Source organism: Chiroxiphia lanceolata, chromosome 14, assembly GCF_009829145.1.
Source record: "Chiroxiphia lanceolata isolate bChiLan1 chromosome 14, bChiLan1.pri, whole genome shotgun sequence".
Classification (NCBI taxonomy): Eukaryota; Metazoa; Chordata; class Aves; order Passeriformes; family Pipridae; genus Chiroxiphia; species Chiroxiphia lanceolata.
The window spans coordinates 9,403,910-9,416,765 of NC_045650.1; the positions used below are offsets into that span (position 1 = coordinate 9,403,910).

Sequence of the window (12,856 nt, forward strand, 5' to 3'; positions counted from 1 at the left end):
TCTCCCTTCGGAAAGGATCACTTTGCCCCACTATCACCTTCCCTAGGCCTCACCTTGCCAGACTCCCCACCAGCACAAATCACCATCCTCCCAAGCTCTGACTCTTCAAATTTAAAAGTCTTCAGAAAACCATGTCTCCAAACCGCCCATCTTTACCGTAAGTGTTGTGGTGCCATCCCACACCTGGGACGTGAGATGTGGGCTCTGAAATCCTGCTCCCATCGCTCCTGTGTGACTCTGGGCAGGTTATAACACAGGGGGAACATCTGCTGAGCCTGTGGGTCGGGGAAAGGAGGGCTGCGAATCTGTGTTTGTGGAGAACTTCATATCACGGTAATGGAGGGAAAAAGAACAACTCGAAGTCTCTGATGTCGTGTGAGTGCACGGGCAGAGCCACACACTGCATAACAAGACATCAACTTTTACCCAAGTAGGGCTGGGAAAGCATCATCCCTGCTCCAGGTGGGTTACAAGAGGCCATAAACCGCGGAGGGAAGAGCAGCGGACCGAGCCGCTTTGCACGACAGGCGAAGCCGCGCTTCCCCGCCGCTCCCGTGCAGCTCTTGCGGTTTATACATATTTGTTTACTTTTTTCCCAAACTGAGGGTTTGTTCCCTGCACGCAGCTTTCGGCAGCGGCCGTCCCGGCTCACGGCACCGGACCGGGGGCAGGTGAATCCACCCCCTGCCCGGCCGTTCCCCGCGGGGGCCGCGCATCCCCGTCCGGGCGGTACCGGCGGAGCATCGCCCGCCCCGCCCCGCTCCGCCCCGCGCCCAGCCCGGCCCGGCCCGGCCCGCCCCGCCGGGCGGTGCTGCGGCCGCCCCCGCTCCCAGCAGCCCTTGCAGCCGCCTACAATGAAATTTGCGAAGTTTTTTCGGTTTCGGCGCCATTTTCGAGTGGACTCGGAGGTGAGGAGGGAGGGCGGCCGGGGCGGCGGGGCCGGGGCGCCGCGGGGGGCGACCGCCGCCCCCCCGTTCCTTGTGCCCGCCGCGGGCGGGACGGCCCGGCCCGGCTCGGCCCCACGGGGAGGGCACGGCGGGGCGGGGGGCGGCGGGACGGGACGGGATGGGATTGGGGGGGGAGGACGGACACGGCGCGACCCCCTCCCGCCGCTCCCCCGTGGGCGGGGTCGCGCCGCTCCCCGCGGGGGACGGGTGGGCACGGGTCCGGGCGAAACTTTTTTTTTGGGGGGGGGGGGGGGGAAAGAAGTTTAAAAAAAAAAAAAGCAAAAAAACTCAAAAAAAAAAACCTATAAAAAAAAACTTTTTTAGGGCGGGGGGGTGCGGGGAGCGCGGCGGTACCAACAGCGCCCCCCCCCCCTCCCCCGGGGGAGCCGCCCCGCTCCGCACAAAGGCGGCCCCGGGGGGTCGGGGGGGCCGTGACGCGGCGGGCGGTGACAGGGGAGCGGCCGGGGGGGCCCGGGGGGGCGGCGGGCGGGGCCCCCCCGAGCCCCCGGACCGTTAGTGCGGGAGCGGGGCCGGTCCCCACGTGGGTGCCCCGACGGCCCCCCCACCCTACCCCATACCACCCCTCGGGGGCCTTTTCCTCCTCCTCTTTTTTTTTTTTTTTTTTAATGAATAATTTTTTTTTTTTTTAATCTTTTTCTCTGCGCCGCGGGGAGCCGCGCCCGCCCCCCGCAGGTGTGGCTCGGGGTTGAGTCTTTTTTTTTTTTTTTTTTTTTTTTTGCCCGTTTCCCTCTTTTTTTAAAGCAGACGCGGCGACCCACGGGGCTGCCAGCCCCGCGCGCCCCCACCGCCCCCGCGCCTAGAGAAGAGTTTTATACATTAACAAAAAGATACTGGTATAACCAAAGAATAATTCGCCGAAATAATTTTAAAATATTAAAAAAAAATTTGGCAGCCAGCTTTTGCTATTTTTTTTTTCCTTTTCCCTTCGCTGGTTACTCGCTTTGTACAGGAAATTTGAATATCCTGGCAAAGTCCGGCTTCCCCCGGCAGCCTTGCAGCACTCCGGGAGCTGCAGTGATGGAGCAACGTGTGCAGCACTGGGGCTTTTCCCTCTCGAATTGATCCTAAATACAGTATTTTTCCCAACTATGCATCAGGTACATAAAGACAATTTTTTTGCGTTTGGAGAGGTAATTTTCCAAGGTTAAAACATTAATTGGTGTCCCACCCCCCAAAAAAAAAGAAATTCTGCTTGTATGTTGTGTGCATGTTACGTGTAGGTGAGGGACCATCTGCCAAGTTTCATCATCTTCTGCTCTGAAGAAATCCAAAGAACTCACCGGCAACTGCGAAAGTCTGTATTTAGTTAATCCACTTTAGTGGGAAATAACAGTAAAATTTTGCTGCTAATGCAGTAAACATTTATGAAATGTAAGAGAGAAGCTTTAAGTAATGCTTCAGGCAAACTGACCCAAATCTAAAAAAAAATAAAATCAAAGTGCTCTTGTTATGTTTTGAATTACTGTTCATCTGACCAAAAAAAAAAAAAAAAGTTTTTTTTGTTTGAGGTTTTTTTTCCTGTTCTTAACAAATAAACTTTATAGGAATCGGGCTTCCAGATCTGTCCCTTGTTGTTTAAAACTGGATGAGATGACAATGCAAAAAAATGGAAGTAACAAGAAGCATCATACTTGTCTTCTCCTCAGCAGTGTTGAGAAAAAACTGTGGATCCTGGAATTTTGCTGTGGATTTTACTGGTTTTCTGAAGTACTGTAAGTTGAAGTCTTGTCCCGCAGGCCCTCACGAGCACCAGTAGCTCCTCGCCAGAACAACACCCTCGCCCTGGTGAATACAGCTGATCCTGCTGGTAACAGTATCGGGGTCGAGTTTCACATGGGGTGAAGTTAACGAATTAATTTTTTGCGTTGTTTGAATTCGCCCTTTGTAGCTGCAGTTTGGTTTTGGGTGTTCGGCCCCACCTAAGAGCGTGTGTGGTTTAGTGCGGGAGGTGCGCCGTGCTGGGTTTTACACGAACCACTTGCTGCTTCTCCGGCCTTTTTTTTTATGGTTAAATCAGTGAGGAGAAAAATTTATTTTTTTTTTAATCGAGCGCGTGAGAAATTATTCGCTCCCACACAGCTTCGACCGTGGCGGACGGGGAGGAAAAAAAAAAAACCCACCATATTTTCTGCATTTATTTTGTGGCGCCGGGAGTGAGTCTTAGCCGGGTGGGACACGTGCGAGGGCGATTTCGGTGCGATGTGAGCGCCGGGGAGATGCGCTGGAGGTGCCGCACAAATGAAAGTAACTTGGCTGTGTGCGGTTCCCACGTCTGGCTGCTCGTGCTCCTTCACAGCCGCTTCTCTTCCCGCAGCCCTCGCTCGCCTTCAGCTGCCTGTCGGGGCTGGTCCTGTCGGGAATGGAGTAGCTGGAAGCATGTGGTGGTTGTCGATCAAGCATCGGGTCTGATCCCTGCTGCTGGCCACATCTGTAAATATTAGGATGTGACTTCTGCTTAAATTTCGCCGTTCAAAGGGAGGCAGGAACGAAGGTGGTGGGGTTTTTTTCAGAGCCAGGCAGATATGAAGTGTTTTGGTGGTGTTACTCACGCCCTTATTTTCATTTTGTCACCGTAGTTTCGTCTCGCTAATGAGTGTCTGGGACCTTCAGCTGTAATGAGATGATTTATTTTAGTCTTTTCTGTAAAATAGTAAATGCCTTTTTTTTTTTTATAATTGTTTCAAATGAGAACAATGACTTCAGGATTTGTTTGTGCATGTCTCCTGGAAAACTGTTCGATAGCAGAGTTGGGGGTTTTGTTCCTGTTTTTTATATAGAAAGGAAATGCTGAATATTTACTTGTCTTTGAGCTCACCTAGCCCTGCAGTGTGTGGGTCAGTAAAGGCTCTGTATGCAAATCTGTCCTGTCATGGGCTCCTGTATTTATTTCCTTTCCTTTCCCAGGGCGCTCCTTCTCACATTTTTTTTCCTTCTCTTTTTTTTCTGGTTACAGTGTCAGTGAGGAGGGACGAGGTTGTATTTTAAGGGAATCCTGTATTTCAGGGGGAATTTGTTTTGGTTTTGTGCGTGTGTTTGTGACTGGAGCAAGGCGGGGGGGGCGGGTGTTTTTTACTTAATTGCCCAATATACTTTGGCAAGCAGAAGTTGCATTGTTTTGTGGACTGCATTAATGGATTTCTGCATGTTCAAATTCCCCAGTTATTTGGGGGATTTAATTAAACCTCTGTAGGCGGCTGGCTCATGGAGATGACAGGTAGAAGTTTCTATTTCTAGAGATAGCTGGTGTACACACTGCGGGTGTGGAGCTCGTGGCTGTTGCGAAGCTTTTGCATTGAGGTGGAGCTTTTGGGGCAGTTCTCATATTTGGGGCTACCAGTACAGTGGGACACCCCCATTCCTGGCCGTGGTGGGATGCTGCTCCAGGGTTGGGAGCGCTCCCAGGTGCTGCCTCCCTGTGACAGCGAGGGGCTGAGCACCCAATAGTGCCACCACAGAAGCCCCAACACCCAGACAACCTCTGTGCATCTTACCTGCTTGTCCTAGGCCTGGTTTACCACCTAAACCAGCACAAATAAGATGTTTCCTTTGCTTCTTGTCTGCCAGGACCAATAGGTAGTTCTTGCTGCTGCTGTTTTAACCCTTCAGGGAGGGGAGGTGGGCTTGCTGCCAACCATGGTTGTGCCCAGTGCTTTTCCACCCACCCCAGAGCTGCTGCTGGGTTTGTGTGGCTCATCCCTCTTTGATACAGAGGGTTATGATTCCGGGTTAGCAGTGTGCCTTGGGTACCACTGCCTGGAGTCACCCATCGGTGCCAGTGGTGCCGGTAGCCCTGGCTGCAGGAATGGGGAGAACAGGGAGAAGAGGGATGCAATCACTCTTTAAGTTCTGCTTCATTGTCTGCCCTGTCTGGAGCTGAAAACTCGATAATTTTTAATTTTTCCCCTGATTTTAGAAATATTTGTGCCCATCTGAGCCTTTGTGGTCTGTGTGTCCCTGGGGAGGGGCCCTGCCCCACAGCCCCAGTCCCCCCTCCTGCAGCGTGGCGGTGCCTCTGCCAGCGCCTCGTAAACCCTTCTGTGTGTTGCTTTGTAGTTCCCACTGAAGCAGCAATTGCCTGATTGTGTCCATGGAGTCGGTGCAGGAGGAGCTGACGTGCTTGTGTTCAGAGGTGAGTTGGGAAGGTAAGCTCGTGTGTCCCACCTGCTCCGAAATACCTGCGGCATCTGCATCCCTCTGGGTAAGCACAGCGTCCTCTGAAATCCATATCCCTTTTTGAGTACTGCAGGTGATGCCTTGGAGAGGTCGAGATAAGCTCAAATCATCCTGTTCAGCTGCCCATTTCTGATTGAAAGTTGAGATTCCATAGCACAAACTGAGTTTGAAGCGCGAGATGAGATGATCCAAACACAGAACTTTCTATTGCTTAAGATAATGATTCTGTCATGTCATAAACACGCATATTTTCTCAGATACGTATTTCACTGCCTATCCCAAATTTCCACTTGCCCAATACTCAGTGTGAATGATTTTTCCCTCTGTGCTAGAGGCTGGCAGAGGTGTACTCAGCCCTTGCTTTGGAAAGTCATTGCTGAAGACAGCTGTTGCCCTCTTTGTTGAACTAGGCAAAAGTTTGGTTTATATATATAAAAACATTAATTAAAACATGAACCTCAAACACCATCAAAATGGATTCTAGAGCTAAGTGTGTTTGCTGTTGCTTTTTTCTTTTGGAGTCACTTGAAGAGATGAAAGAAGTAAGACTGCACAGGTACAGTCAAGTAAAACATTGTTACAGAAATAATTAATGGTAAAATTATGTGGGGGGTGGTTTTGATTTAGCTCCTGCAGGTTTAACACTGGATACGTGTTGGCTTTGCAGTAAGTAGCAGTTGCTCATTAGGGAGTTGGCCCTGGTGGTGTCAATGTTGAGGACACTGAAGGGGTGAAAATACTGCTTTTTTTTTTTTTTTTGTTGGCAAATATTTGATTTAAAATTTGCAATCATTTGGCACGGGTCACGAGAGCTTTTGAAATTCCTATTTTTAAGTTTGCTGAGGAGGCAGGGACTCGGAGGAGGACGGGCTGGAACCCGGCGGCTCCTCGGGCACGAGGGGATGGCACAAGAATTCGAACCAACGGCGTCATTTCTGACATTGTTCACTGATGCTGCTTTTTAAGAAAATGAATTGAAGGAAGTTCTCACATAACTGGGACAAAAAAAAAAAAAAAAAAAGGTTGAAAGGAAACACAAAAAATGTCAGTCTGTCTGCACTGCTCCTGTGCAGCCCTTGCAGGCCAGTGTGTAAGTGCTGCTGGCAGCTGCAGGGCTGCAGCCTCTGTCTGCCCTGCACTGGTACTTTCTGCTCTGGTGCAGGGCAGGGAAGGTAGTGAAGTTCCAGAGATCTTTAATTTCTGGTTGCATAAGCTTTGTCCATTCAAGTAGAAAAATAAGCATAATCTAGTCTTTTTAAAAATAAAGGGGTTTTTTTTTAGATTTCGCACAAGTCAGAGTGAGCTGAATAAAAGTATTATAAGGAAAACTTAACAGGTTCGAACTGTTGGAATCTGGATTTATTTATCTGAAATATTAATGTTGAGACATCTGGAAAAGCCTTGGTGTTCAGCAGCCCCTAGGAGGAAAGTTCAAGGTTACATTTCCCCACAGACCATTTGGAAGGGCTGGGAAGGTCTGCAGGCTCTCTGCAGTAGAAAAACCAGGAGATCTGCAGGATCTAGAAGTGTATATTTGTTGGGACCAAGATACTACATATTCTTTGGGTCTGAGTGGAATAGTTAATTTTATTTCTGATTTTGTTTCTGAAACTGGTTTGTTTGCACTGTGTAACTGCTTGTTCTCTTATAGTTACAGACTGTCTGATAGCACCCCTGAAGAAAAAAACTCTGTCCTGTGGTGGTAATGCATGCATGTTAAATGTCTTCATTGTAGAGTGTTCTTCAGTTCCTTTTATCATGGTTTAAAAAAAAATTATATATATATATATTTTCAAAATACCATTTGGAATGTCAACATTCAGTGGGCTTTGAGGAGATGTAGCAGCACATCATGGTTTGTAGGGACAAGGAGATACAGACCATTCTGGGCTGCCTCATTACCTCAAGGATAAGACAAGAAAGTGAGCTTCTGGTTATCATAGATGTGGAAGCTAAAACATTCCCATGTATCCCTTTAGCTCAGTTGGACAGATGTGTGTAGACACGTTCTCTGGGTGCTGGTGTCTGTGCACATCCTTTGCAGCTGCAGATACATTCCCTCTGAGTCCGTGTGTGTGTGTCAGCAGGGCTGGCCCTGCTGGCAGGAAGGACTTGTAGCTCCTTTTTGTTCTCCAACATGGGCATGACCCTTGTTGGCTTGAGCTTCATATGTACTATATACCCCTCACCTATGGCTCTATGATCCTTTGGCTGACAAAGGATTGGCCAAGGTACCCTTGCCCTTTGTTTGGGGCAGGAAAGGGGGGTCTGGAGGCCGTGGAGAGCTGTCAGCAGTGCTCTAGCAGCACGTAAATACTGGAGTTTGGGATTGCCTGTTGCTCTCCAGTATTGCATTGCTGCTTTAGTGAGGCTGGAAATTGGTCCCTGCTGCAGGAGCCGGGGCTCTGGCCCTGGGAGTACCTCCTTGGCACCCCCACGGTGCCCCCACGCTGCTGGGGGGCTCTTGTCTCCCACACCAATAAACCACTGCGGAGGCAGCAACCAACGAGGGCTTGGTGTCGTTAATGGGGGGGGGCTGCACCCCAACACTGCTGGGGGTACCCAGTGCCCTTGCCCAGGGTGGACAGAGCAGAGGGCACTGCCACAGACATGGAGATGGCAACAAGCCCTTCCCTGGTGTGTGTGAGGAGGGGGGGGGGGGAAGTCCTCAGTGGCAGGGTTTTCAAGGAACACTGCTGGCCCCTGGCTGCACCCTACCTCCAGCAGCTGGGAAGGGGGGGGGGTGGGAGAGAGTTGGGGGGTGCAAGGGCGGGTGAGGACCAGAGCCAGAAGGAGGAAGGACCCTCTAGTTGTGCCTGGGGTGCTGCTGAAGAAGCCCTGCTCTGGGAGGGATCATTCTCTGAACCCCTGAAGCTGCCCCAGGCAGTGTTGGGGTACCCCACCTCAGGCACAGCCTGACTGGGGGGGGACCTGGGGCCAGGGGGGGAAGAGTTTGGAGGGGGCTGGAGCAGCTGATTGGGGTTTGTCCACAGACCCACTGCAGCAGTGGCTCCAGAGCCAGATGAGCCCCAAGGTGACAGGATTTTCCTTAGCACCACTTGAGGCTTCCCAACCCTGGTGGAATAGATAGAGGGACCACCGGAGAGTCAGGAATGCTCCTGGGAAGGGCTGGGATGATCCCTTCCTGGTCGAGGTTCATCCTTTGTGGTGGGAATGAGCTTGTTTGTCCTGACAATGAAGGTGCCTCGTTAACAGCCCCAGTCCGGCAGCCTCCTGTTGAGCACTGGTGACTGTGAATTCTGGAACATTTTTTTCAGTTATTTTAGGGCATTACTAAGTCATGGTCAATAGTTCCTGGGCAGGGGGTGGTGGGGGAAACTCCTTACTGGTTTACAACTTAAATCACAGCTTCTGCTCTGCACAGTGAGTGTCAGTACTGGCAAAGGATTGGTAAAAGGCACTGCCAGCAAACAACTGTTTCTGGCACAGGGAGGTGCAAGAGGTGTGTGTGTGGGTAGGAGCAGCTTTTAAAAGCCTCTGCCCACAAAGGGGTCAAAGTCATAATGGTTGGACACACAACCAATGCATTTTAAGCCAGACATTGGTATTTTTCCACTTGTGTCTGTAAAATGGTTTATTCCCACTTTCTACAAGTCAAGCCCTTAATTGCCATATAACATTACTGCCTTCCCTCAGGAAAACTAATGAGTTACTTGATTAACAGGGAAATTGGTCAATAAAGTGATTATTTGTGTACTTCTATACTTTATTAATTTTGCATTTTTTTTTTTAGAAAGGTTTCTGTTGTTAATATTTACAGGTGAAGTGTAAGAGTTAAAAATCAGGTTTAATTCTCCTTTTTAGCCCTTTCTGTTGTGGTCAGTTTGATTTTACTGAGATAGAAAAAGAGATTTCCACCTTGTTCACAAATACAAGATGCCTGCTAAAACTGCTCTCAGTCTCCTGCCGGAATCAAAACGACGGTAACTGGAGAGTAAAAGCACTGTGGAGTTTTCGGAGCAGCGGGCAAGGATAAAATTTAGAGGCTAAAAGAAGCCAATAAGATCCCAGGGGAGACGGAAAAGTGCGCCCGGAGAGGTGGCTTTTGAGTGGGTCAGCGGCACAGGCTGTGGGAGCGGTCCCCGGTGCCTCCCGGTCGGGGCGGTGGATGTTCCGTCACCGGGGCACGGGGATGTCGGGAGCGAGGGCAGAGGGCGCGGGACGGGGCTTTGTGTCTGTCTGATGGGCAGCGCCGGCTCCCAGGGCACGGGGAGCGTCTCTCTGCCACACATATTTCAGGATATTGCCAATTATTAATAGGGAAAGCACGAGGGGGAGGCAGACATCCAGCTCCGCTTTTCTCTCTGAGAAGCTGGGGAAGCTCCCATCTGGTTTTTTACCTGAAACGTAGAAGTTTACCTCCGACGTGAGCGCAGGTTGACTTCCCTACTGCATTTGAGCACAAATTCACTTGGAAAAAAAAGCAACAAACGTCTTTGCAGAGCATCCCTGGGCTGATCAGCCCCCTCCCGCAGGCAATGCTTTGCCGGGGCAGCCACGCAGAGGGGCAGCAGCACATGCAAAGCAGCTCGGGCAGACTTTTCCATTTGTATAGATAAAGCAAGATGTAGTTGTTTTGTTTTTTTTTTTGGTCTAAATGTGAAGTCTGCTGCATGAGGAATGCGTGTGACCACTGTGGAAGAAAAGTCTTTGAGCTTCCTCAGTAGTTTTCGGTGTGATTTTCTAAAGCTGGAAGGCAGCGGTTCCCCGTGGTAGGTAAATACGTGCAGCACATCATCACACCACTGAGTGACTGCTGGGCTTAGAAGACAGGCGTTAGACAAGCCTCTAATTTGCACGTTTCTACGCCAATATTTTTTATTATTATTATTTCCCCCGGACCGAAACTCTCCCACATACTAAGGCTGAGGTTGTGTTACTCTGCTCACAGTACCAGGTACCTCCATTAGAGAGGTGGTGGTGTGGGAGCCAAATGAGGTGTTGCAGATTCCTGTAAACACTAAAAAAGCAACGCAAAAAGCCACCTTATCTACCTTCAGCGTTTTCCTGCTCACCTCCTTTGATGCAGAAGGAATTTTTGGCAAGGGTTGGCAGCTCACTGTGGTATCCAGCATTATCTTGCTTTCCTTGCATTTCTTGCCCACCCACTTCATCTGCTTTTCCTCAGCTCACATCCAGCGTTTGGAGCCAGGACTGACTTTGGTAGGTGTTTGTGCAGTGCCTTGCACAACAGCAACTCCCCGTGCCTGGTGTTAATGACTTCAGGTCTTGCTCTTTGCACTGTGGAGACCTTTTATATGTCTTGCTCTCTCTTATCAAGGGTAATTCTGACTAAGTCAGGTGACTCTAGCTGGGTACCCAGCTGTGCAGCTGGCCTCAGTGGGGAGCTGCATGAAGGAAAAAACCCTCAGGTTAAATTAGACATGACAGGTATCACCCACTTGGCAAAGTAGAAGGCACTGAGGGTTTGCTAAAGTGACAGTGATGGCCAGTGTAAACAATGGCACTGGTGCCCTGATGACATGTGGTTCCTGGCAACAAACTCACCAAATGGAAGAAAAATACAAATTCAAGTGTTTTCATTTCTGAAGCAAAGTGTAAGACATTGCTCTAAGCAATTTCTCACATAAACCCATCCTTGTGTCCTGTAACAGGATATTGAAGGTTACTCAAACTATGACTCAAGTAGAGCATATATTCATTTATAAACTGTCCAGAGTGAGTTCTCATGCCATATGGTCTGTGAGAAAATACAGCCTTCCTCTCATACTGAAAAGAAATTATTTGAGTGTGCACAATTGCCAGGTAAGGTCTGATGGCTGGGAGGGGACTGGGGTGTGTGGAAAATGCAGCTCAGCCAAGAGGTAGTTGTGGTTATGCTGTACTAGAAAGCACAGGGTGGTTTTCTAATTGCAAGTGTAAGGAGCTTACTCCACAAAGGATATTTCTACCCCATACTTTTTGTATTTTCTGATTGCTAGAGGGTACTTTCCGTTTTGTGAATGCAAGAGAAAAAATTGTCATGAAGAGAAATTGAGGAGCAAAGACCTGATAAAGGCACTGCAATGAACATTTAGAAACTCACACACATACACACACCCCCCTCCTCCCTGCCTTAGGGCTGGCTTAGTCACGTCCCAGTTCCTCAGATGGAAAACAGGCAAGTGAAGCATCAGCATCGGCATCACTGCTCTGGCACTTCCCGGCCCCACAGGTTGTCCAGGGGAAAGCACAGGAAAGGCAGCTTGTTTCATCGGTAACCAGACAGTCTGTTCACAGGGAGAGGGATTTTATCACTCTCCGAACTGCAGGACAGCCAAGCCAAGCCCCGTGCTCAAGCCAGCCCTGCCCCTCAGGCTGCAGTGCCGAGCTCACAGTGGCACATCACGGGCTCCAGGAGCAAATCCAGCCCCACCCCACCATCCACACACTCTCCCCTGCAGAACCAATGGGGAGACAAGAGGTTTTCAGTGGCAGGGTTGGAATAGGTGAACTAAATAGGGTGATTTCGCTGCCATAAATAGCAAAATATTGTGGGAGATTTAAGTTTTTGTCTAGGCCTCTCCCAAAAGCAATCCAGTGGCATTCCCGCTGGTGCTCCTGAGATCTCAGGATCATAAAGTGGGCATGGATGAGCTACCCAGCTCCAAGAAACCACCTAACAGGGACTGGAGCTGGAAATAGCTGGTTCCTTATTTAGTAGCTGGCTCCTTATTTATACATGCAGACAGTCTCTACTGGGGTATTTTCCTGACTGTTTTTGTGAAGGGCCAGGGTGGGGAATCACTACCTGTAGCAGGGCACAGACTGTCTGGGACCCCCCCACACACACCCCTAATGCCGGCACCGCAATTTGCCGCAGGCAACCTGGAGATATGCAGAAGACACAGGAGGGTTTGCTCCCTTTCTGGTTATAGTGGGGGAAAAACAAAGATGCCACTAATAAACACCTGTTAGATAAACACCAGCCTCTTGCTGGAACAGGTTCATCTACCTGCACCTTGATTTACTCACCATCACAAGCCTGTCTCTCCTACCTGGTTCCATAGAGATTTCCACCTTCCAAGACAAAGTTTCAATTCACCACAGCCTGGAGCAGAGCCTGAAGACTGTTTGCAGCCATCCAAATGTATCCCCAACAAACACCTTTGCACCAGCCTTTTATCCCCTGGCAGTTGCTATCCTGATCCCTTCCTCAGCTCCCCGAGGGATGAAAACCCTCACAGCCAGCTCTTAGGTCATGTTCAGTCTTTGTGCTTTTCTACCCTCTTTACCTTGGTGCCTGCAGTGACATGAGCTCACTGGGTACTGGCATCTCTACAGAGCTGGGAAGCAATTTCCCCATCAAACTACATCTGCTTGGGAAATTAAATTCATTTAAAGTCATTAAACAATACAAAAAAAAAAAGAAAGAAAGAAAGAAAGAAAGAAAGAGAAAGAATGAAAAAAACAGACCACTGTGATGTCTCAGCTTATAAAGGTGCTTGCAGCCAAGATCTGATCTTGCAAGGGGCAACCTGCAGGGGAACTAAAGGCAGTCAGGCACAGCAGACAGTCCTTTAATGAGTTGTAACCAGCTCCCCCTAAGCAGTGTCAGCTCCTCACTGCTGGATTAGTGCACGCTTGACAGGATTTGCAGAGCATAACAGACAATGAAACACCACCAACATTTAATCAGTCAGGATATACAATTACAAGGCAACTCAAAGATGCTTATTTACCTCAATTTTCAA

At 49.5% G+C, this 12,856-nt stretch overlaps 1 long non-coding RNA gene across 3 annotated transcripts; it reads left to right on the forward strand.

Moving 5' to 3' along the window:
- Window positions 1–801: 801 nt before the first annotated feature.
- Window positions 802–5,631, forward strand: LOC116794059. Of its 3 annotated transcripts, XR_004359675.1 has the most exons (4): window positions 802–908; window positions 1,918–2,065; window positions 2,618–2,775; window positions 5,022–5,631. It is a non-coding gene; the product is annotated as an uncharacterized LOC116794059 (long non-coding RNA). The 3 variants fall into 3 exon arrangements; XR_004359674.1 differs by having other exon boundaries at window positions 2,618–5,631; XR_004359676.1 differs by lacking the exon at window positions 1,918–2,065 and having other exon boundaries at window positions 837–908; window positions 2,618–5,631.
- The last annotated feature ends 7,225 nt before the right edge of the window (window positions 5,632–12,856 follow it).